At 47.2% G+C, this 24,811-nt stretch overlaps 1 protein-coding gene across 3 annotated transcripts in view; it reads left to right on the top strand.

Annotated features, from left to right (window-relative positions):
• The window catches only part of LOC119457570 (uncharacterized), a 130,136-nt gene that overhangs the window by 92,278 nt on the left and 13,047 nt on the right, over nt 1–24,811 (top strand). The window contains exon 1 of one of the 3 annotated variants that reach the window (XM_049665236.1): nt 15,531–15,677. The exons of the other annotated variants lie outside the window; for them this stretch is intronic. The gene's annotated coding sequence lies outside the window, so the exon portion shown is untranslated. Of the gene's footprint in view, nt 1–15,530; nt 15,678–24,811 lie in introns of those variants that run through there. 3 annotated transcript variants of the gene reach the window in all.

The following is a 24,811-nucleotide window of genomic DNA, read 5'->3' as shown; positions in this document are numbered from 1 at the left end:
GGACTGCGCCGGATGCATAAATGTGGACAGGTCCATTCTCTTGACGATTGGATCTGCCCGCCAACACACCCGAACGCCCGGGCTGTCATCGGCTTGCGGACCTGCAGGGCAAATATTAACCCCTTTCCCCACGTAGTGCCAGCCCTTGTAATAAAGAGTTTCACTCACTCTTTGCAGCTGTGCAAGGTTGCTCGACATTGACGTCTCACCATCGCCGTTCATCACGCGTGCGCTCCCGAATCAACAATGTATTTACTCTTCGCATTCTAACGGTGATAGCCATTCTACAGATCACAAACGGGTCTTCACGTAGTGACTTTCCTCGGTCGGTCTGTCATCACAAAATGAGCAGAATAGACAACACATATTGGACCGCGGTGAGGTTTGAAATCATGAGCTTGCGCTTGCGAGCCGAGGTACTGCACCACAACAGTGCCCTCGTAGTGACTGAATGGCATGCTCTGCAGTTCGACGCACGTGAGACGCTCTACTTGGCGCGTGCTTCGGAGTTGCAAGCATTGGAACAATATGCGGTGACAGTGAAAGGCAGAGTTCCTTACGTGTGCAGCTATATTCCGCGTGTCATGTATAATAAACGGGAAACACCTGCCAGAGGGAGTGCCAGTCTCTGCAGATCGTGATATGGCGTCAGCACGTTGTAAATGACACAAACACGTTGTGAAGTGCTCGTGTGCTTGCACTCGTCAAATAAAATGTAGGTTCCTTCGGCTTTCACCTTCACATCTCATTTCGCTGTCAAAACGAAAAGGTGTCCTAGTTTTTAGTAAGAGAAAGTTTACGCGGGCTCGGATATGGTCATCGGCTCACACAATACTAGTGTCTGCTCACCAATACGTCTGGCCGTTGTCAACCTGAAACGCCAAACTGAGTCATTGTGTTTCGTCCTGAAATTATTTCAGTTGTTCCGCATCATCAGCTGATTAGAAGTTTAACTGGTTGTAGCTCATTACCGTTACGCTCAATTTCCTTTTTTTTGGCTATTTATTATTGTAACAACAGAATTCTTTGTTAGCAACAGAACTTGCTAATGTTCGGAGAAGCTCGGTAGAAAACTTGTGGTGAGGTGTATTTAATTACTGTAAATGACTTTTTACTCATGAGATCTAAATTTTGGAGTTACCTTTTCTGCTTAAATATCGGTATAATCTTGGGACACTCAATTTCGCGCCATGTTCATATAGTACAGATGTGCGCTACAGAAAAGTAGGCTCCACAAGTTCGCTCTTCCGTTTTCACGAACACGAACTGTAAGTAATTTTGCGAAAATTTGAAAAATTATGTCGATGAAAGTATGTTATGAATGTACATACATATAGAGATTGCGCGTGTGAGGCTAACGCGTTACAGTTACTTTCAATGAATACCGAAGAAGTTCGCTAACGTTCTTTCTTTTGTAGATTCGGTATGCTGCACAAAACCGATCGTGGAATCTGGCCTTATATTTGCGAATTATAAAGAATGATGGCACAATTGATGTAAAACGCGAGTGTACGTTTCACAAGCAGGCGGTTAGTCCCGGAATTTCGGGCACGAAAGAATGGTTCATTTGCCTAAAAACGGAGGGTTTTAAACAATCGCAGACAAAAAGGCTGTGATGTGATTTTTTATGAGATGAACCTTATCTTCCGGCAGCCCTGCTGAGCGATTTATGTTTGCTTGGAACACGTGAGTCATTGTTCTGTTGGACGCAAGGGCGAGACAGCAGCACGCAGGAAAGAGATGGACACGCCAGCGCGCTTTGTGCCACAGAGTATAGACAAAGCGCCGTGCCCACTATTGGCGTGGGATATCTGTTCTGCCCGAAGAAACGGGGAGAAGCGCGCCGGGCAAACAAGTCACGGCACAAGAGATGGAAAAAAGGGCGGCACTGATGTGGTCGGAGCTATCAACTATGCACCGGGGGTTCGCGACGCATTCGTCCCAACCGTGCTCGAACGGAGAGGGCGCAAACACGCGGGATCGTGTTTGTCTACGCTGCCGACGACAGGGAGCTAAAGGACAGATGGGGCGAGAAAAAAAAATCAGCGAAAAGAAGAGGCCACAAAGGGTTGAGAGATCCGGGCGGACGATAGAAGAGCAGGGCTTTCTCACGGCATCGTGTTTTGTGCAGACTGCGGAGAGACCTACTCCGCCTAATGGGGCTGCCCGGTGTGCCAAGACGAAGCGCACGGGCCCAGAGTGAAATAGATGGCACGGCTATGCCATGGCTTCTCGGCTCTCGGTGACCCATCTCCGCATGGGCCGGTCCGGGACGCTGAGCTTCATAAATCTCTCTCGGACCACTTTTCACGCCGCCGGTTCATGCACAGAGGTGCGCGCGGGCCGCGCACGCGTGGCGAACCCGCTGTTTCGAGGGTGGCCGTCCGCGGTCAGAGCATCCCGCGGCACGCACCTTTCCGTGCCGGGTGCTCCGAGGTGGTCGGACATGGTGTCGATTGGAATCGCGCACATCCGGCTGGGGTGGTCCAGCAGCAGCCACGATCCGCTGTCTGAGTAGCGTTGAAAAACGGCGCGCATCTCGTGAACGGCTAATACGGCGCGTTCCTCGAACTACATTCATTTCGCGTTCGACTTGGTTGTCTTCGTGTCGTCGTTCGGCCAAATGCCGTAAATGTGGTGACGCGAAAACACCTCCGCCTTTTACACCACTGCGAGATGTTCGCTTCTTATTAACAGCGAAGATGCTTAACCAGGGCGTTGTCCGTCAGGTGTAACGCCGAAATGTGGGCCGATCCTGGAGCTTGTGGAGAAAGGGTCCGAGCGCAATGACACATACCCGTCTGAACTAGAGAAGCTGTTTAAGCTGGAGGATGGTCCGTCGAGTGTACGCCGCAAAATCTCCGCCTGGCGATAACGTCACCATGCGTCGCCTAGCAACGCTTCGCCCCAGCTGCGCCGACCGCGAGGAACCTCGCCACAGCTGCGTGAGCCGTGACGTAATCGCGCGCGCCGCATCGCTTCGCCTTAGCTTTGCCGACCCATGACGTCACTGCGCCGTGCGGAGTGGTTGCCGCGGCTGCGCAGAGGGGGAGCTATGCCGTGACGACACTGCGCCAACCCACGGGTTATATAGCTCCGCGTCGCCGCCGCGGCGACACAAAAGCCCCGTCGCCTCCGCGCCAAGCACATCGCCGCGAAGATGGGGCGGCCGAAGAGCGTCACTTCCTAAGAAAAGGAAGCGCGACGCGAAAGTCGCCGCGCCCTTACTCGAGAGCGAGTGAGACGACTTCGGTCCGATCCAAAGTATCGCGCCGCCGAAGTGGTGGCGAAACGTCGGCGATTCGTAGAATATCCGGATTTACGAGGCCGCAAAACCAAGGGAAAGCGTTTGAGTGTCCAGAAGTGTCTAGATACTTTAATGACCGAGTGTTCGTTGCTCCATGGGCTGTGGATGATTCCGGGGTGATCTTGCGCAAAACGTGGCCGAGTCTCGAAGCATAACCTCGCAAAAACTTGGCCGAACCGAGGTAAAGCTAGGTGGGGTCGCCAGTTTCGCTGTTTGCCCAGTCTTCGCACCACTAGTGCGAAGCTGCCCCTAATTTTTGGGAGTTCTACTATTCGTCAGTCGAAACTTTGCGTAGCAATGATCGCTGTGCTCGACAGTTTGCCTCTGAGTATGGTTTATGAAATTCAGCATGTAAATGCTGAATCTCTTATCCGGTATAAACAAAAAATGGCATCCGTCTCATTTTTACAAACTTTAGATTTTCTGCTTGCTCATTGTCAGAAGCCGAAATTTGTTCTCTGCTGTTTGAGCTTTGTTGGTACCTCGTGTTTCAGCAGTGTCCGGGCAGACTGGCGCGTCAGAAACTTTCGCGTTTTATAATGTCCGTTCGTGATGTCTTGCGAAGGTCCATTACAATCAACAAACATCGATTCTCATCTATGTTGAAAGAAAGCCGTCGTTTATTAATCGGTCGTTTCTACACAGATGCAACCCCAAGCATTGCTAAGGCCATTTCCGGCCACAAACGATCTAGTCGCCAACAGCGGCCTACACATAATGGTTCTGTCGGATGGCACGTCAACTTCGGCAGCGAGACATTCAAGAAGGCGCTATCCACTTCAGGCTGCTCTGCCTCTGGTGACCAGCAATGTTGGCTCATGTGGTTGGACGCACTGAACGCGCTGGATGCGTACATTGACCGCGTCTCTTCACTTCCACAATGTTTGCCGGTTTTGCGCTTCCGGCGACACTCGTAAATTTAGTGCCAGACAGTATTATGCTGTCGGCGTAGACAGCGTCTCCTTATTCAAAACTTATACGCTCAGAACGCCTAGCCTTACGATGCTGTCGTGAGAGAGCATCCAGTTGGCTGACTTTTTTTCTTCTTTATTTTCTCTCTTTCTTGTGGGGAGAGGAAATGACGAGAAAAAAAAAAACGACGAAGCTTAAGGAGCTTAGTGATGAGCACACAACAGAGTTGCGAAGGTGAAAAAAAAAAATATGAGAGCACAGCACAGGTCAGCTTTACAGCAGGCTAAATGAAGACAAAAAACATGAAAAGGTCAGTAAATACGCAACCTACAGAACACTTGCTAGGATCACAGTTTCTGGATGGAAGGAAATGACGCGCTGCTATAGGGTGTGCTTATTTCGCTTATTGCATTTCGACCCTGTTCTTCGCGGGTTGTGGTATTTTTATGGTTTGCATCTGCGAGATGTTTAGGCGAAAGACGACGACAAATAATCGAGGGGAGGCCTCCACGATAGACTATATACTACACGAGAGACTATGCAGATTTAACAATACTTGTTGCTGGGTTAATTGGTTGGAGTGTAGTTAGGCACTCGGTGGGTTACCAGTACAGTGCAGATTCCACGCCGCGTTACGCACAAGAACGTTACACCCACGTTCACGAAGCTAATCTTCGCTTATACTGCGTTAACAGTGGATTAAAAAGGCTAGGATGCTTGAAGACATTTGCCTTTGTATATAAGATGTGCATTAACTCGATCTCTGTAATTGAGAGAAAAGACAGTGGCCAAAATTATTGTCCAATTCACAAGCGACAGGTAGAATGTTTGCTGCCAGTTGGAGAGGCAAGCTCCCAAAGGGGTAGTCATTTATTGTAGGAGCAGTGATTCGCTGTGCAGCAAAAAATAATAAAGGAGAAAAAAATGCTGCCCGTAAATTTGTCAACTGGGTTCACGTTAAGAAAGATTTTAACTAAACGTTTCAGTTGATGTCATTATAGCAAGTAGTTCATCCAATTTTCTCCACGCTGCCTCTTAAAATATATTACTCATCAGTGATGCGTTTGTGAGGCCGGATAAAGATCGGTCCACGGTGAATCCATTGCTGAGATAGAATGCCAAATGAAAAAGCTACTGGAGTTGAGAAAAGTTCTCCGTGTACTATTGATAGAAGCCACCCCCTTTTTTTCTAATCTTATTTGCGCGAATGTGGAACGACGTTTTACATTAATAAACATTCATTTCATTTCATAAACAAACTGACGTAGATACACAAACAGCAGCTGAGCAGAGGGAGGCTCGAAGCCAAACTCGTCAAGCAGACAGCACTGGTGCCTGCCACTTTTCATGAAAATACTTGCAAGTCCATAGAGAGATCCATACTCGTCCCTATTATTAGCTCCTAAGCCCCTTTGTACATTATATTGCCACATCGCCTTCAATCTTTTTTTCAAAATTAACTCGGAAGCGATTGCTCAAAATATTCGTCCTGGATATGAAGTCCAATGCCATGTAGAACACTACGGAAGTGGTTTACTCATATTCTTGTTATCCGCTTTCGAGAAATTTGACACCAAATTCATCTAGACTTCTGTGTTGTCACAGACGGCGGAAAACAACGTTTAAGTTGTGCTTCGGATTTCCCGAGATTGCGTGAAAATCGAGGATGCAGCCGCAACAAGGCAATTTATTACACGTAGTTCCACCTTAATATTACTGTTAAGCAATGAAATGCAGTTTTTACCATAGCAAACATGAGGAGATGGTTACTTCTATCATGTACATGGAGATCCAGCTTTTGGCATCTAACCGTGGTATATAAATAAGAAAAGTTCCTTTCACGTTCGTAACATATACCAGCATACAATAATAACCAGCTTGAAAAGCAATTATGTCCGATAGCTGTATTCGGGTCTCAAGAGGATATATAGCTGTAGTCGAGTCTCAGAAGTCCCAACGCCCGTATCTATGCAGAAAAAAAAGAGAGAGAGAGAAATAAAAAAGCCAGTACAGAAAAAAAAGAAAGAAAAAATGATGGCGCAGTGCAGCAGCGGGGTCATATCTTCCTTCTTTTCGCTTAAGTACGAGTTTATCATACGTCAGAAACTTCTCAGACTTTCTTGAGTGAAAGTGAAATTAATTAATTGTACTTCGCCTGATTCGACTTCTTTTTTTTTCTGGACTGGATAATTTATCGGCGGAGGGGTCTTAATCTCTCTGTGTACAACCGTGAGTTCTTCATCAATTCATACATTATTGTTTATACTTGCCTTGTTTTCTGGCGTTTATTCAGTTAAAGAAATTAATCTAAGCAGCGGTGGCGAACGCAATAACTTTGGCAGGAATAGCATAGCCTGACAAAGACAGCACGTGACATTCGCATGCGTCGCTCATGCCGTGCCTCCTATACTCCAATTTACGACGTTACTTCGGCCATGCGTCATCACGTGCTGAGTTCAACCCTATGAAAAGAGAGAGACCAAGTGTTACAGCTTCCGGGACGTACTTCTTCAGATGGTAGTGCAGATGTATTGAAAGCTGAGTAAGTTGGTATCGGTTCATATTTAAAAATTTGAAGAACGCTTAAGCTTCGTCTTTCTCAAAATTCCGAGGAATAACTTATTCGAAAATGTAAGACAAGGTATGAGCAACTTTGTTGATATAATGGTGTGGCAGTATAACCCGCATATACCGCATGCCATATAGCAAGGCGTGGCATATACATAAACCTAAATAGATACGGAAATTTTCGCTCACGGGACGCCGGACGCCGGATTTTCTGCGAGACGGGGCCCTTAAAAAAAAACAGCGCTAAAGCACAGGTCGAGCAGAAGGACAACACAAGACAGCTGGAAACGCTCAAGGTGATCTGAAAATAATATTGATAAACAGGCACCCTAAAGGAGAGAAGAAGACCAAGAACTACGTCTCCTTTGTCCACCTCGCTTAATCTTAACCTTAACAATTAAACGGCCCATAGAACATTTACTGATGCCATTTTAGTACAGACAAATGCCAGCTTGCCAGCTTAGCTAACCTTAGAGCAGCATTCTGCGAAATTACATCTCAAAAATAAAAAGATAGCAAAACTGGTGTTTATGGAATTATAAGCATTATTGAAGTACGTGCAGCCTGGATAAACGGCACTCACTTAAACAGAACCACCGTAAAAACGGAACGGGAGGTGTCGGCTTTGGTGGACCACCCGTAGTTACATACAGCAGTAACGTACTTGTTTTGAACGGCTTCTTTTTGTGTGTGTGTTCTTTGGGTACCCGGGAGTTATACCAAAACTATATGATGGCCCTAGTCGGCTGTTACGAAGCATATGAACTCCACCAGGGCTGTTTGGCCGCTGTGATGTCAGCGACTGTTCCGCGGTGTTCACTCTGATTAGCCTAATCTGCGTGTTCGTTTCGACGTCGTGATGACGAGAGCACGTTGTCAAAATTGTCAATCGCACTGATGAAACAAAGAAAGTGAGATCGCGCATAAGAGCGAAAGTCTAGTGAGGCCCACCAGGACAGCGATGATCCCTTGCACGTTACAGTGTCAGGCAAAGAGGTACGAGATGAAGCTGAAGTTCTGTTCCGTTATTCCGAACACGTCAGCTCCCTCATAATTCGTCAGAAATCATCCGCGTATATACACGCATATGTGATGAAAAATAAGATGCGAAAGTTGAAGAAGTGCACAGTTACGTTTCTTTTTACACTCCGCTTATGTATACAGCCAAATATCCCTTCCTGAAATATATGTTTTAAGAGTATTGCTTCCTTCGATCAGACGAGACCTCGGATAAACGGAACACTTTCATTTTTTTAACATTAAGTTCGGTTTAAGTGGATTCTATTTTACTGAATAAAGACGGGGGGGGGGGGGGGGGGCATGGCATGTACTCATAGAACTAAATATTATGCAATCGTGCTTACAAGCTCCTGCAAATAAAAAAAGTCGCAGTTTCACCGGAAAGGCGAAGCATCAGTTGCGACAGCAAATTAGTAGAGATCTATACGGAGTAAGGATAGTAGTTTTATCAGCTGTATAAACTTGGACATGCAGCAGCACCAGCAACGCGCAGAACTGTTGTCGACGCCGTCGGCGTTTTGCCCGCGTTCGCTCCGAACGCGCGCGGCGTTGGTGACTTGCCGTGCCTCTGGGGGCGGCTCGGAGGGTTTCGACGAGATCAGAACGGGACACTCGTCGAGCAGCGTCGGAAGCCTTTACCACCTTCTCGCCTCGCAACGTTTTTATATAATTACGCATTTGGTGCCGCAGCTAAACGTCGCCTGCCCTCCCTCCTTCTCGACCCCCCACGGCATTTCGCGCGACGGAAGCAGTCGCGTTTGCTATATATATATATATATATATATATATATATATATATATATGGTGATTGTAAAGGAGGAAAGAGACGCTTAATTCTGCAGCCGTTCAGGGAGCACGGCGCAGAACGCGCGTTTGCTCTCCGTCGTGCGTTCGCTCCCCGTGAAAGCGCGGGTCCCTCGGGCGCTTTCACTCACAGATATAGCATACTGCGCGCGGTGACGATTTCATCGCCGTCTGACGTCATACGGAACCTCACGGCGACGCCGACGGCAGAAATCCGCTTTGAGTGTCTATATAATTGCTGTCGCAATAAAAGTTGGTAGTGCGCCTATTCATATGTACCATTTTGAGTGCTTTTTATTTCTCAATATTGGCGGGAGTCGTAATTGTACCTACATTGCAGATAAGGAGGCCTGGTGCCATTATATGACTACGTCACTACAGAACGAAAGAAACAGCCAAAAGCCCTTACACTTAGGGAGAGAATAATAACACTGACGTATAGGTGGCACAATAAAATGCAGTGCTGCAGTCTAACGCCGTTTACGAAGGATCCTATGAAAATCAGATGTGGGCTCAGGCTCATGCGTAACGGTAGCACTCACATGGCGCTAACAGCACGTCACGGCTTCCATTTGGTGCCATGTAAATGCGTTTAGGCTGTAGTACTACGCTCTATTTTTATGCAGCTTTTACGATACGGCTACCGAGACCATTTGTCTCCATTTCGCTACACTGCCGGGGTCATAGTGACCCTTGGTTTCTTTCATAGATCGCGCAAGCTTGGCGTAATTTTACGAACGCTGGACTGCCAGCTTCACTGCACGAGCGGCCGCAGAACAAATTAGCAACTCCGACGTTTGTGCGTAGGGCACTATTGCTAAATTACTTTCAATAGGTCGCGTCCTTTGTAGAAAAATTTTCGAAACTTAAAAGTAGTGTATATACATATACAGCATTTGAGCTCCAGTCCAGTGAAGAGTTGTGTTTTGGTTAGAGGAATCCGCGCGGGTTCCACGATAACCAACTCTACGCTCTATCCGGGCTTAAGGAGTGAATGCGTGCCGGCACGGAGAAACACAGCGCGTGTTTGTGTGCGTATGCCGGCACAATGATCTAGAGTGATCCAGTTCTCTGTACGAGTGGGCTGCGCGTCCTCTCTAGAACTTTTCTTGTTGTCTTTTGTCCCGAAAAACGGTATGTCGGCAGCATGCTAGCGAGGAGGACGACGGCGCGCAAACGACCGCCCTGGACCCTGCGCGTGCGGCGGAGCCTCGTCACTGCCGCGGGATACACTTTGGGACGTAAGCGTCCACTGACGACGCATTCGCCGCGCCACGCGCAGGATACGGGCAGGGCGCGAAACACGGAAAAGGCATTAAGGGGTGGAAGGGGCGCTGCTTCTGCTGCAGAAAACACTCGGCCAGCCGCCGTCTTTACAGCCGCTGCAACGCCGGGACAACAGTGGCAGTTTAGCGCCCAGTTTCTATTCCCAAAACGGCGCGCGCGGCGGCGGCTTTGCGTCATCGGTGGCCCCAGAGGCCGAGCGTGCCGAGTGAGTTTTAAAGTGTGCCACGGGTTCTCTGCACTGTACACGCCGAAGAAAACGCACAAGAGGTTCGGAGATGGAGATATCTCCTTCTCGGCTTTCGATTCATCCTCTTTTATTCGTCAGCACTCTCTCGGTCAATATTGTGATCGTGGCCCTATGAAGTCGAAAAAATGCAAAGCGCAGAGAGACCATAAGACCCCGCACGCCTCTAAGGACAGCTTCGGTTGTCTTTCAGCAGCCTTTTTTTCTGTTTTTTTTTTTTTTTTTGCTCACGCCAATGAAGATAGCCATATGCTTTATGAGGAGGCAATAAGGTATGCCGATAAGGAGGTAACGAGCACCGCATTTCGTCCTCCCCGTAAGAATGAGAAATGGTACTTAAGTTCGTCGATACGAGATGCCCTGTCATGGCCGCAGGAACACCGAGTTTCCCGTATCGAGCCCCCTTTAGAAACCTGAGCTCTCAGAAGAGACAAACGAGTCGTCTGAAGATCTGATTTCGGTGAACTAAGAGTTCAACGTTCCTGGCGAACGCGAGTGGCTCGTCGTACGAACTTTATCGCCGTTCGACTCACTATTTCTGCGCAGTTGTTGCAAACGTTGCGGTCGAAGTCATCGTCATCTTGATTTTCTGGAACGTTGACCTTTTTATTTAACGAACGCCTCGATTTCAAAGTTCTGTGCTATTTGTCACCAGTCGCAAGTTCGGGCCCATTCTGCCTTCTATGATTTCTAGAAGCACTGTACACATTTCAATGCTTTCTAGAAGCATGCTAATGCAGCAGATCCAGAAATTGTTGAAAAAAATGGCTGACAAGCACCTGCTCGGCGTGTGCAAAATTTAACCAAACTTTCTATTATTTGCCATTTTATTGTAATAGCAACTATATTGGACACTCCAAGCGCATTTCTGCCGTCGGCGTCGCCGTCGTCGTGAGGTTCAGTATAAAGTCCAACGGCGATAAAATCGTCGCCGCGCGCCGTACGATGTGTGTGCGACTGAAAGCGTACGAGGGTGAGCCGGCAATCGCAGCTCAATGTAGCGCACGCGAGGGAGGAAGGCAGGCCGGAAGCACGCGTTCTTCTTTCGCGCGTGATGCACGGGGGCGAGGCGACGGAGAGGGAGAGGGGAAGGTGTGCGTTCTGCCCCGTCGGCTGCTGCACACAGCGTGGCCGCGCGGGCGCCGTATCTTGAAAGCCATCTGCGATGTGGGCGAAGTGTGCGCCCGCGCGGGCCTCATCTTCAAAGTGATATGCGATGGGGACAAAGTGCCAGTAACTTCGTATGCGCTGTGCTTTCGACGTTTAGTTCGCGTTGAAGCGAGACGAGAGACAGCGCGAAGGTCAATTTGCCCGCTGCCGCTGGCGCGCTTTCTCACTCCGGCGTTTTCACAGCGAGTTTTCGCGGTCATCGAGCGAGATGTGTTCATGATTACCTGTGCGCGCGTGACACCCTGCTTGTGTACTTAGTTAGTAGAGAGTTTTAGAATAGGGGCCCCAAAAGTTTGGGGCCCCAAAGAGCTTTGCGGGTGTTAGCGTTGGGGCATGCAAGAGTGATGAGTTTTAGAATAGGGCTTTGCGTTTGAGAATAGCGTCTTGCGCTTGCAGCGCCACTAGGGGGTCAAAGAAAAACTATCATAAATATTAAAATAAACTATACCATTTTATGATAGGAAGAGTAATTTTGACTTTCGTGGTTTTGCGTTAAATTACAAGTAAGATGTTATTCTATTAGCAGCAAGCGATTCATTGCGCCTAATTTTGAGTAACCAACTTGACGTGCCTTCACCAGCCAAGCTAATCCACGTCACGCCTACGAGCCATGAAATCGACAATCGAATTCAGAATCAGCGGCGTCTAATGAATCAATCTTCATTACACACGTTAGTTGAGAGAAATCGATAACCGCAGTCACTTCTCCTAGCTTACGAACTTCACGCGTTACCACGAATCAAGCCGAGTTTGGTACTCGGAGAGCCGCCGCTTCGATGGGTGTCGCCATGTTTTTTGACGCAAAACTTTTGGGGCTGCTTTTGGGGCTCCCGCTAAATCGGCGAAATAGCGTGCCCAACGCAAAACCCAAACGCAGTTAGCGTCTCGCGCATGCGCAGTGGTGTCGACGCTATTTCTTTGGGGCCCCAAAACGTTTGGGGCCCCTATTCTAAAACTCTCTATTAAGCGAAAGTTTTTCAACTTTACACGGCCCATTAAACTATTATCCTTACTTCATATAGCTCTCTATTAATTTGCTATCGCAATCGATGCTTCGTCTTTCGGGCAAAGCTGCGAATTTTTATGTATATATGATCAGTATGCACTTGGCAGAAGCAAGATTTCGGATATCTGACGGTCACCGCGCATCCTCGTGAAAGCGTCTTTTTTATCGTGCCGTGCCAGGCGCCGCGTTCAGTCCAAATTGAAAAACGGTCTCCGGACGCAAGGTCAGGGCCAGACCCATTGTTGGCCGTCTTGCCGTTCTTCCGTTAGATGCTTTCTTCTCTTCCTGCTTTGCCCCCAAGAGGTGAGTGGGAAAGCATGCTGAATGATGCGAGGCTTCAGAGATGATTCCTCAGGCCGCACTCTATTATCGGACGCGCACCTGGGTGTCGAAGGCATGATCCCATTGGAGCGGGCGCTCTTGAGCGGCGGGCAGTACTATCGGAAAAGGCCGATGAAGTTTAAGGTTTGACGGAAGCCCATCTGGTCGGGATGAAATGTTTATAAGGGTAGAAAAAACCCGATGTACTACGCCGATCAAAGTATAGATTCAATATGAAAGGACTTTCCGCTACCACACGCGGGGTGGTATAAGAAAAAAACGGGAAAGGCCGTACCACCGGCTTGTGCTCATAAAAGGCGGACTATTCGGCACTTGCAAGGTATGCAGCCTTTAAACAGTTTCTCTGCGCGGAGCTCGCACCGAATATTCAGCACGTTACACTTTCACCAAATTCTCACAAAATTTCACATTTTGCAAAACTAAATTTGCTGCGTGGACACGCAGAACAGCTTCAAAGTTAGAACGAAGTGATGATTCTCTCCTTGGTGAAATTTCAGTGTCGCCAGGAAGTGACGCATCTCTTGCCTCAACGACCTTAACGATAAATACTTGTTTTCTTATCGGCATAATGGACATTGCCTTGTGTAGCGTTTATGATTGCGACGAGACCATAGAACATATCCTCACCTAATGCCCTTTTCTTTGAGAATGAAAAACAGAAATTGACTCCCCCCCCTTCTACTTAATGGACTACAGGACGTTCAAAGAAGAAAACAAAAATTATGTAGATTCCACGTACTGTGGGAATCGAAGTTATGAGAAGTATTTTCCAGGTAGCTGGCTATGGCGTCAACCCTGCGCTGGTGCGTCTCGACCTGCTCTCGCTTGCCCGCGAGGAGCTCAAAACTCAAAGGACCGCTCAGCGGCGTTCAAGTTGAACATTAATGCTTTCACATTCACAACTCATAAGAAGTGCTTAGGTATCCTCGCATTAAAAAAAATTATTCATTATTAGGTCTACGAAGAGGCGCCAATCGCGCGCAGAGCGCCACGCAAGCGCGGATCACTACCACCGTTTTCTTTCGAGATGTGTTATCGATGTCGATGAGTTTGAACAGGCGTTCATTGTGAACGTCGGACATGCTGAGGGTGAGAAAGAACGTGGGCTTGCCTAGCTGCTCGATCATTGCGACCACGTTCCTCTTTGCGCCCAGTAAGTACCATAGTAGTACGCCATTCTCGAGTTGCTCAAGTAAACCCCTGAGGAAAGCCAAATCCGATATGACGCACTTTTTGACGAAGCTACGGCCCTCTACGGGCTTCTTTGTTAGCGTCAAAAGCCGACGTCGTCGATCCGAGTTGGTGTAATGACGCTGAAGTGCAGGAGTTCGGCGTTACATTGTCGTACTCAGACTCCATGTGCAGCACGAAAGAGGAGGCCCCGATGCTTGATTAAACAGCCTGGTAAATTCGAGAAGGGGCATGAAAGTCGTGTGCGAGCGTGGGGAGGAATGAGGACGCGGCGCGTTGCTGTCCGGCGGTCGGAAATCAACGCTTGTGGGAAACTTGCTTTTGAATCGCTGTTCGTACGGGGGCAACCACTACCCGGTGTTCAGCAGCCGAGATGCCGGAATCTTCTTACGCGCTCCACCTGGCTCGAGTGCAGGTCGTACGCGAGAATCAGAGGCGAGAGTCGGATTGCGAAACTCGAATGACGACAATGCCGCGACCGCGATGGCATCGCGAACACAAGCCTATACGCACCACCACACACGCACCACCACACACCACACCTAATGTGTGTTCCTATTTTCTTCGTCCAGTGCCTTTCTTGCGCTCTAAATTTTCTAATAATGCAATGCCAACCAGGCCACCTATCCAGACTATACCCAGAGGCTCAAGTTGGTAGGCACCGCCAGCACCGCGGCGTAGAATAGATAGATAGATAGATAGATAGATAGATAGATAGATAGATAGATAGATAGATAGATAGATAGATAGATAGATAGATAGATAGATAGATAGATAGATAGATAGATAGATAGATAGATAGATAGATAGATAGATAGATAGATAGATAGATAGATAGATAGATAGATTATGAACACGACCGTCAGCCACACCGAATGAGCAATGCTGCACTTTTTGAAGACGTCTGAGCTTTGCGACCGCCTTTTACATGCGCGGTGAACGCTGTTGTATGTGCGCGCGCATTATTACTTATTCCTTTCCTTCTCCCTTTCTTTCTTCTTTTTTCACCTGTTTCCCCCTCCCCCAGTGTAGAGTAGCAAACCAGGTGCAACCTGCATGGCTAACCTCCCGGCCCTTTCGTTTCCTTTTCTTTCTTTCTCTCTCCCTCTCTTTCTATTTCAGGAGCTTCCGGGCTCTAATAATTTCAATGGACATTTGAAGAAGCATATAGTGGCATAAAACGCTACGCAGTAAACAAAATTCGCACTTTGTGCCTAGACTAACGGAGTCACCAGTGACCCTCCGTTTCTCGTCCAGTATGAAAGGACGGACCAGAATACTGACCGACCGGGTAATGCCGCTGCAGCAGGATGGCCTAACATGCGCAACATACACGTATACACGCATAGCGTCTGCACACAAGGGTACGTGCTTCGTGCAACGTCATGCAAGCGTGAGTGGCGGGTGTTTCATTAAATAAGCAAGCGGCAAGGTGCTCGTGAGGAACTGCAGTCTGGCTACAGCGACGCTTCGCCACCAGTATATACTTCTCACTAGGACGGAAAAGCCGGGCCGGAGAGGGTCGTTCTGCACTCGATAACAACTAGGCTACAGTAGCAATGACAGGGAAGTCCGCTAGCAGCCAGAGTGTCGGCCACTTATCAACGCACAATTGAGGCCTACGCGAAGCGACGTCGCGGCACGGCATCCGAAACAGCGGCTAAAACCAGCGCTATAGTAGAGCTTTTCTTCTGCTATCTTCGAAACGCGAAACACCTTGTCGTCATGGCAGAATCGAAACAGTGAACCATTTGAGACAGACCGACTAGAGGAGAGTACCCTGCACGAACATGCGAGGCGCGCATGGAGAACATGCGTTGAATGCGGTAAGTATATGTAGACCTCCTATACGCAAATTTGGCGGCGGCTCGGAAAGACGCGGCGCTAGTGCGATTGGATCCTGTCACGCTCTGCGTTCTCGATCATTGCGCTGGTTCCAGTATACTCATTTTTGTCTTCGATCACCACAGATTTTGTTATATATATATATATATATATATATATATATATATATATATATATATAAATCTGAGCACTTCTTACACGCTAGAGCAGTCCGCAACTGATTAATTTTTGTTATTTATTAATTTAGAACATACTTCTGTCCGAAGACCAAGCATTGGTAGTATGGAACACATTAATAGCGATGGATGTCTGGTAAACGACAAGCAATTCTTTTTTTCAAGCCATCAAAATTTGTCATTTGGCCTCATTTGAAAGCCATGTGGTTTTAAGTCGTTTCTTTTTAGGGGCGAAGCTCCTTATAGTGGCACCCGTTCCGTCCCCGTCGTCGTAGTAGTAGTGTGTAACCAGTAGTGTGTAACCAGTCTGAGAAAAATGAGAAAAAAAATTCCGAAGTTTTGTCCGTAGCGCGGAATCGAACCAGGGACCCCTCGCTTCCGAGCGCGCGGCGTTAGCCCACTACGCCACGAAGCGGACATGGACACACGCACCACGATGGCAATAAATACCCAACATTAACGAAAGGCCGCGTTTCTAGCGCGTTTCTAACGCGTTTGTGCTAGCGCGTTACGGCCCGTGTAAGAAGCTGGTGTAAGACGCTGTGGCCTCTCCGCCTTACCTTCAACGCGTTTCGAACGCGCTGCCCAAAGCGGTGGCAAGTCAAGTTCAAGTCGAGGAGCGTTTATGAATACGGGGGGGTATACTCTCTCAGCAGTCATGTGATGGCGTCGGCAAACACGGTGCACGTTCCGGCATGTGTAAATGGCTGCGTAAGACGCTGTGGCCGCTCCCCCTTACTAGAGAGTACTGCACGTTTCTAACGCGTTTGTGCTAGCGTCCTCTTAAGCGGGAGATCCGATGATTCCCTCTGGAGCTTCGCCCACTCATCATCATTCACCCCGTGGATATGCTGTGATTTTTATTGCTTCATATGCGCTATTCACATATTGCACAATAAAGAACCCCAGGTGGTCAAAATTAATTCGGACTCCCCCGCCACGGCGTGCCTCATAATCAGATCGCGGCTGTGGCACGGAAAACCTCAGAATTTATTGATGCGAAAGCATCAAATGGCCCATTGAGCGAAAAAGCGGGCATCTGTTGTCTGGGCAAGTGAAAAACGGCACCTAAATTTCCATTGGCAGCGACGCCACGTCACGTGGTCGCCTCGACGGAGAAGAGTAGGTGAAAGGGCACACCAATAGCGCGCCAGGTGTTGCGTGAGGCCGCGACGCCACGTCACCCTCGCCCTCGGAAGCCTTTGTATCCGCGCGTTCCTTGTCCTCGCCTGCGTTCTAACTGCGCCTCGGTAAGGCCACATGAAAACGCGCCAAGCCAACGCCTCCTAGATAGCAGGCTTGTGCACACTGATTCTTGACGTGATGCTACTTGGATCGAAATTTCTATTGCCAAGCCCTGCGTGGCGAAAGCAGTGACCTCAAAATCACCGCGGCTTACTCGGGAGCGTCCCCATTAGATCCTATGCCAGTCGGGCAAGGTAGCATGACGTCACGGATCGAAGTGCACCGGCCGGCCAAGCGTCTCAACGCGCTCGCTTGCCCGCGAGGAGCTCATAACTCGAAGGACCGCTCCGCGGCTTTCAATTGAACATTAATGCTTTCGCATGCACAACTCATAAGAAGTGCTTAAATATCCTCGGATTCAAATAAAATATATTCACATATTAAGTCTACAAACAGGAGCCAATCGCGCGCAGAGCGGCACGCAAGCGCGGATGACTACCACCGTTTTCTTAGATGTGTTATCAGCAGTCCACGTGAACGTGACACAAAGAACGGAAGACGTAAGCACTGCGCAGGAATGCGTCTTGGGAAATCTGGTAGATGACGCCGTGACCTGAATGTTCGACGCATAACTAACCTTCACGCGCAGGGCTTTGATTGCACTTGGTCAGGCAGCGCTCACTTGAAGACGCACGCCGTGTTTAAAATTGACATGTAACATTTGGGCAGAATTCCATACCGGCTTGTCCGCCGAGAGGTTCGCTAATGGAGTCTCTCGAGCTAATTGGTCTTTGATCGTGCTGACCACGGGAGGTGGAGAAGTAATGACTGCAACTAAAGAACTGCAAATGCTTCGGAAACGAATTACGAAGGAGAGCAAGGACAGATAGAAATTTCCCGAGGAAACTGTCTACGTTAGGACGCCGCCTCGAGTACAGCCCGACTGATTTCCTGAAGCGACTCGCCGTCGATGAATCCTTCTTCGGGGAAATATGTCGAGGGCCAAAGGAAGCCGAGTCAATCTAATTGCAGCCCCGGGCGGCGCACCAATTAAAAGCTACGTCGAGTAAAAAGACCTCACATTATTACGCGTGCCTCTTCCGCGAGGTAATGCAGTGATCGTGAATGATTCCGCCCCGTGAAGTCTAGCCGTATGTCATTCTCTATACTGGAGATACCAGCAGAGGCACTTGGACACTGCAGGCTAACACTATTAGACGTCCATTACGGTTGACGTAAAAAAAAAAAAAAAAAAAAAAAAAGGAGGTACGAGGTCGGTAAACAAACTTAAGGTGGGCGGTGTTCGTGCACGTCCTTTTTGTCGGCATGATTGCGAAGATCTGAGAAGCGCTTATCTATTTGGGGACTTTTTTTTAAACCAATACATAGATTTTATTGTTGCTGCCATCACGTGCTCCCCAGACTTGGCCAGGGTAAAAAGCACTCCAAAGCTCTCACTTGTGGAAAGGCTGGAAAGACGACACGCGAAATCACACGGAAGAAACTCTTTTTATTGCGGCACAGAAGAAACTCATGCAGCGCGTTTTCGGCGAAGAAGGGACACAAATACAAAGCCAGCCCTCATGCATGCATAAAACGACGTTTTATTAGGAAAGTAACTGGAACGCCAATGCATTTCTCCGCAAAGGTCTGCAATTAATATCTCGAAAATGATGTAACCCTGAGAATTCTTTCCAAGTGGATCCGCCTTGCGAACTGCACGGCTAGAATTAGTAAATTGCAATATGGGACATAAAGTAATTAGTTAAACATTAATTTGTGAATTTCTATAATTAGTTGACTATGCATTTTCATTTTTTGTGTAAGTAATGTCCGCCTCTTCGAGTAGACTAGCTCATGAACTAGAATTGTGCTTTTCGCCACAGGCAACCTTTAAAAATTTTGAAAGTGTTTGCTGAAACACCCTGTATACTGGTCAAAACGCGTTCTAGTTTTAAGAGCCCTCAGTGTTTGGTCAGACCAGAAGACGCGGTGTGTACCATTTGTTCTTCCAGTTACTCGCAGATTATTATCCCGAGGCAGGTGATCTACGCGGTTGACCGTTTAGAAACGAAGTTTTAGTGGAAGCGGGAAAAGTTATGCGGTGTCGAGAAAGGCGAGCGCTTTCAGACGCAAGCTTGAGCAGCGTGTCCACCAGCTTTCGCAAGTTCTCTCTTCATTATGCGATCGGTCAAAACATTATTCGCTTTTTTATCAAAGTTTACATTTTATCTGCTAAAATGTCAGTCATCATTTAGGCTCTGTTCTTCTTCGCAGTCAACACAAGAGTGACGATGACGATTACGACAACTACGCGCCACCGTAGCGACCGGCAGACTCGTAGGACGAGCCCCGTAGTGCAGCTTTCGCTTTAGTTTAGTCACCCGGCAGTTTTCCTAACGATTTATGGCCTCAGCGGTAAAATACAGAACTTTTTATTGCCTGCTTTGTGGCCCGTCTCTGCTTGTTCAATACTCTGTTACATATTTATAGGCTATATACCGGACGGCCGGTCTTCCAGGGTATATTCGAAGTAAATAAACTGACCGGCGCTGATACAAATTGCCCACTTGCGAAGGCACTTGTGAAAACTTTACTTTATTAGTCTTGCCTCAAGCAGCTGCAATTCAATATAGCAAAAAATATTTTTAAAAAGTTGCAGTCTTAATTGACTTACAACAAACTAAATGATAGTGACTCGTTAACTTACTTCACTTGTGAACTGAACACTTTCGTGTTCCCTGTCGTCTTACGAGGCGTCGCTAAATCCTGCAACGGTACATAGGTGCTGAAGTGCTTTCTGTAGTTGCAATTTATTGCAAACTGGGTGCAGAAACAGTACACGCTTGATAGGGTTACAGTCAAAGATAATCAACTTTAAATTGAACGTCTCCTTCATAGCGTGGCAATCACGGGTCTTCAAGAATACTCACATTGAAGCGCTCAAAACGCCAAAGCAACAAATACTCCACAGAATGCAGACGTACTTCGTTCTTAGGACGTTATGTGCTCAGGATTCGAGCTTTGACATGACAACCATAATTTAAGATCTTTGCAAAACGTACTTGGAGGACCCGCTACACCAAGAAACCATGGGCTTGTACATAGACGTATTTATTTACCAGGACGCGGGGGGGGGGGGGGGGGGGGGGGGTAGTGCCATTTACCCCGCCACTGTCAAAAGTGGGGGGAGTGGCACAACGTATGCCGTTTTCCCCTCCAAGTGGAAATAATCAAGTTTTTACTTGATTACTGGAGCCTCGTGGAAGGATGCGCCCCGAAGATATTTATTTCCCAACTTGCCTAGTTCACTTTTTATGACATCGGCAAGGAAGATGAAGGTGCCAGGTGGAAGTGGGGCACTTCTAAAAACATCCTCAGCAACAAAAGCAAATCGCCGAGCAGCGCGTCTGAAGAATATAGCTCAAATCTTGACCTCCAAATAGTAGCATTCCTACGACGCAAAATGTCGCAGTATCCTTGCCCGCCCCATTTTGGGTCAAGGTTGTTGAGGGAGATAAAATTGGGCGTTTGATGGCTTTCCTTTTTGTGATGGAGCAGGAAAAAGAGAGCAGTGTTCATTGAGAAACTGAGAAAAGAGCCAGGTCAGTGAGCAAGCATAAAAACGGTAAAAACAAGTCTCGTCTGCTCCGAATAATTTTCCTCTGTCACAGCTAGAAGCAACTGTTGTATCTTTAGTGTGTAAGACTTCAAATAAGTTACTATTTATGTATATCCCTAAATACACGTGAGATTAATTCATGTCTTCAAAAATTACATCATTTTATAATTATCATAATTTGCCGGTCACTGACGCATTTGCAGCCTCTATCTTTTAATGCAATGGTAATCAGTCAATATATATATATATATATATATATATATATATATATAATGTGTGTGTGTGTGTGTGTGTGTGTGTGTGTGTGTGTGTGTGTGTGGTGTGTGTGTGGTGTGTGTGTGTGGTGTGTGGTGTGTGTGGTGTGTGTGTGTGTGTGTGTGTGGTGTGTGTGTGTGTGTGTGTGTGTGTGTGTGTGGTGTGGTGTGTGTGTGTGTGTGTGTGTGTGTGTGTGGTGTGTGTGTGTGTGTGTGTGTGGTGTGTGTGGTGTGTGTGTGTGTGTGTGTGAGAAGGTCACAGGGCATGCCCCCCCCCCCCCTCCTCCCTCCTTTCACGCGTGAAGTATAGTTGGTACGCCCACTGGACTTTTAAACCACTTTATCTTAGATTTGAAAACAAAATATTCACTGCTGTTCCACTTTTTACAGCAAACGCTGCTTTGTGCATTGAAGCACAAAAGTAACTTGAAAATTAACACTTTGAAAAGTAATATCTTGAAAGTGGTAGAGTTACCAATCGTCGCAAACATCTCGGTGAGGGCTTTTAGCAATTGGCGAGATTAAGTTATCTTGTGAATCCCACAATTAACACACGTATTTATAATTTGCCAACTAGGTGATACACAACGTGCCGAACTTGTGCAACGTTTTCAGACTACTAGGTCTCTTAATATCGGTGCAAACGTTTTCTTTAGCGCACGCGCTTTTCGTGCACGCTTTTTCCTCGCAAGAAAAACGATTCCAGTAGCATTCACAGAAAAAAAGAACCCGCTGTTTCAATGCTTGAAGAGTAATGCCATTAGTAAGTTACGCCCTGAAACAATTTTCTGGATGCTATAATAACACTGAACCTCGACACGTTCGACGCTTCGCAAGAGGTTCCCATACACAGGCTTGCGCATCTAAAGAGGTCATTTCAGAAGAGAAAGTGCTTAACCGGCGTACGGCTTTGAGTCTTCTTCGCCCTTCACGAGCTTCTTGCTAGTCCACTGCCCTACTAGCCAGCAATGTGTCCCACTAGCACCACAACACGTCCGAGGACTCAAGCCATGGTCGTGTTATTCGGCCTGACGCTTTCACAGGACTTCCTGTCTTTTGGTCTGCTATGCTGGCCGATTTTTTTTTTTTTATTTTGCAGGAGGGGGTGGGGATGAGAGAAGGGGCTCAGAAAGCGGAGAGGTAAGGAAAAGAGGAGGAAGTTGCAGGAGGAAGAGGGGGAAAGTGGTAAGTGGGGGAGAGAAGGGCTGGGTTTAACCCGGAGCAACCCGCGGCCGAGGCGAAGCAAGAAGCTTCAAGCACTCTGCCGCACGTCAGAAAGGGCAAGGAAAAGACCCGTTCCGCACCAGCCAGAGGCTGCTCGGAAGGCTGCTGCCTCCTTGACCGCTCCATAGTGAGCTCAGTGGGCACCCCCATACAACGCCGATACAGGGGTACAAGCCCCCCTTTATGCAGATGTACGGACGCATGTTTTGATCGTGTCTTTTCTGTGCTGCAACCTAGTCAAAAATAAATTGTGACGAAGTTAACTTTTCTCGCGAGAGCACGTGCAGTGAGGCCGCCGATCATCGAGCGAAGCGCGTGCTTGCCTCGCGAGCTTACGATGGTAAGGTGCATGCTCTTAGAAAATTGCTGGCTCTCCCGAAATCGAGAGTAGATGTAAGCATGAAATGGCTACCGGCAAAGCAGATTGGTTGTAGAGGATACTAGCCACAATCTTAAAATGGGTGTAGTTCATGTTCGCAACGGCACACACCACCACACCACACCGCAGCACGCCATACTGTGCACTGGTCCATATGTACACTGCCCAGCTAGAAGAAAATAACCGGCCGAAGGCGTCACGACAGGCAGCGAAAGACGCCAGGGAGACAGAGCGCACTGCCCAACTAGAAGAAGAAAAGCGCCTGAAGGAGGCGCCACGTAGCGTGGCGCCATCTCTCGAGGCGACGTTAAACCTGCGCCGCGGAACTCACGGACCGCTGGCGTTCAAAAGAGCACAGGCAACCATGTCTCAGCGCCAAAAGATGACAATCAAGTGTGTGGTGCCCTGTATCTGCCTTTTGAACGTCGCTATTGGAAATGACAAATAAAAACTTCAGCGTACTAGAAGTTACAGCTTGAGTGATATTGTGAACGAACATTAGGCAGAACTCGGAAGCAATATTTTTGTGTAACTTGCTTGGGCAGTAACTAGCGTATGTAATGCGATCCTATACAAAAAGTTGGGGGGCCAGATACCGCATTTTGTTAACTGTTGACTAGTTACCCGGATGATCTCGTTTTGTTCTCGCAACGATGCCCGGATGTTCTCGTTTGAGTGCCCGGATAACGGCTCCGGCATTCTGCTCAAGGTCACTTGAAGATCGCTGACATTTTAAGCATTTTAAGCATTTCATGCTTAAAGTTTAAGCATTTCATGCTTAAAAGTGCAGTGAAATAAAGGTCTCCAATGAATCCACACATCATCCAAGCAACTCCTGCGTTGTTCCCGTGGAGCTCATTCCCAGCGAAATACGACCTCACAAAACTAAAATAAAGAAACACCACACAGGCATTTGATTCAGAGGTTCTACAGCCTCCAGAAAAAATGTGAAGGCTTGGGAGGAATTTACACCGGTTAAATAATAACAAAAATCACTTCAAATTTGGAGGAGATTGGGAAAACAAGCTAAGGTTACCTTTTCATACTGCCATATATGGAAGTATATATACATACTAACGAACTTTGCGAACTATGCATATCAGTGTACACAGCAACAGACGATAAAATTCGTGTATTTATAAACTCGCTGAGGTCACTCCAGGCCACAAAGCACTGCAAAAAATTATAGGTGTTCTAAGTGCAAAGCTCCGTTAGTAGCCTTAACGGTCTGACTATAAAAGTTAACTGGGCTCCCAAGCACTTCCGAAGAGCTGGTAATAAATAGGCGGACAAGTGTGCGGTCGATGCTGAAAATAATACCACTGGAAGCATTCCAATGACTTCATTTTAAAATTATGGCAGGATTTAACTTTGCAATTGGCTTAAATAAAATGGGAAATAATATTGACAACGAACTACGTCTCATCGAGTCGGTTTTTAAAGAACAGAAAACATGGATATATGTTTCTTTGATGTTGTTGCGCATAACTTTCAACCGCAGGAAGAACTGCCGAAATGTGAGCAATACGGCGCCATTTTAACTGCAACTTGTCATTTTCATTCATTTAATTATGTTAACGTCAGCCCCATCACTAGGGCTATTACACGAGTGAAAAGCAAAAAAAAAAAAAAAGAGAAGAAGGAAGGAAGGAAGAAAAAACGTACTTAACTGGTACAACTGACCCTATCCTGGCATGCAGACAAAAAACAAAGAAAATATACAAAGGCGCATATACACGGATCAGCTTGGTGATTGTGACATATGCAGACAGGGCACAAACTAGTGCGCGCAGCTACGAAAAATATGATAGTCAAAGCTTACAGTATTGTTCTTTCTAGTTATATATATATATATATATATATATATATATATATATATATATAAGACTTATTTTTGAGCGTTTAACGAGAATTGCAATTCGTTGCATGAATTCACGATTTTCTGAAGGTTCAAGTTTAGGTTGATCTGGTCATCTGTTTTTAATGCTGTTGTATAAAACACCATAATCGGCCAACAGTCCTATCGGAACGGATACCTCTTTAGGCAAATCATTAATAACGAGTAGGAAAAGGAGAGGGCCCAGGATAGTACCTTGAGGTACTCCGGAAATTGCAGAGCATGATGCTGATTAACAGCAACGGATTTGCACAAACTGTTTTCTGCAACTGAGATATGAAGAGAAACATACGGTGATACTAGGATTTCTAAAGGTGGATTCAATCTCAATTAATAATTGAATATGGGAAACCTTATCGAATGCCTTTGCAAAATCTA

This window comes from Dermacentor silvarum, chromosome 1 (genome assembly GCF_013339745.2).
Source record: "Dermacentor silvarum isolate Dsil-2018 chromosome 1, BIME_Dsil_1.4, whole genome shotgun sequence".
In the NCBI taxonomy this organism is placed as follows: Eukaryota; Metazoa; Arthropoda; class Arachnida; order Ixodida; family Ixodidae; genus Dermacentor; species Dermacentor silvarum.
This window is presented reverse-complemented; position numbering and strand designations above follow the sequence as displayed.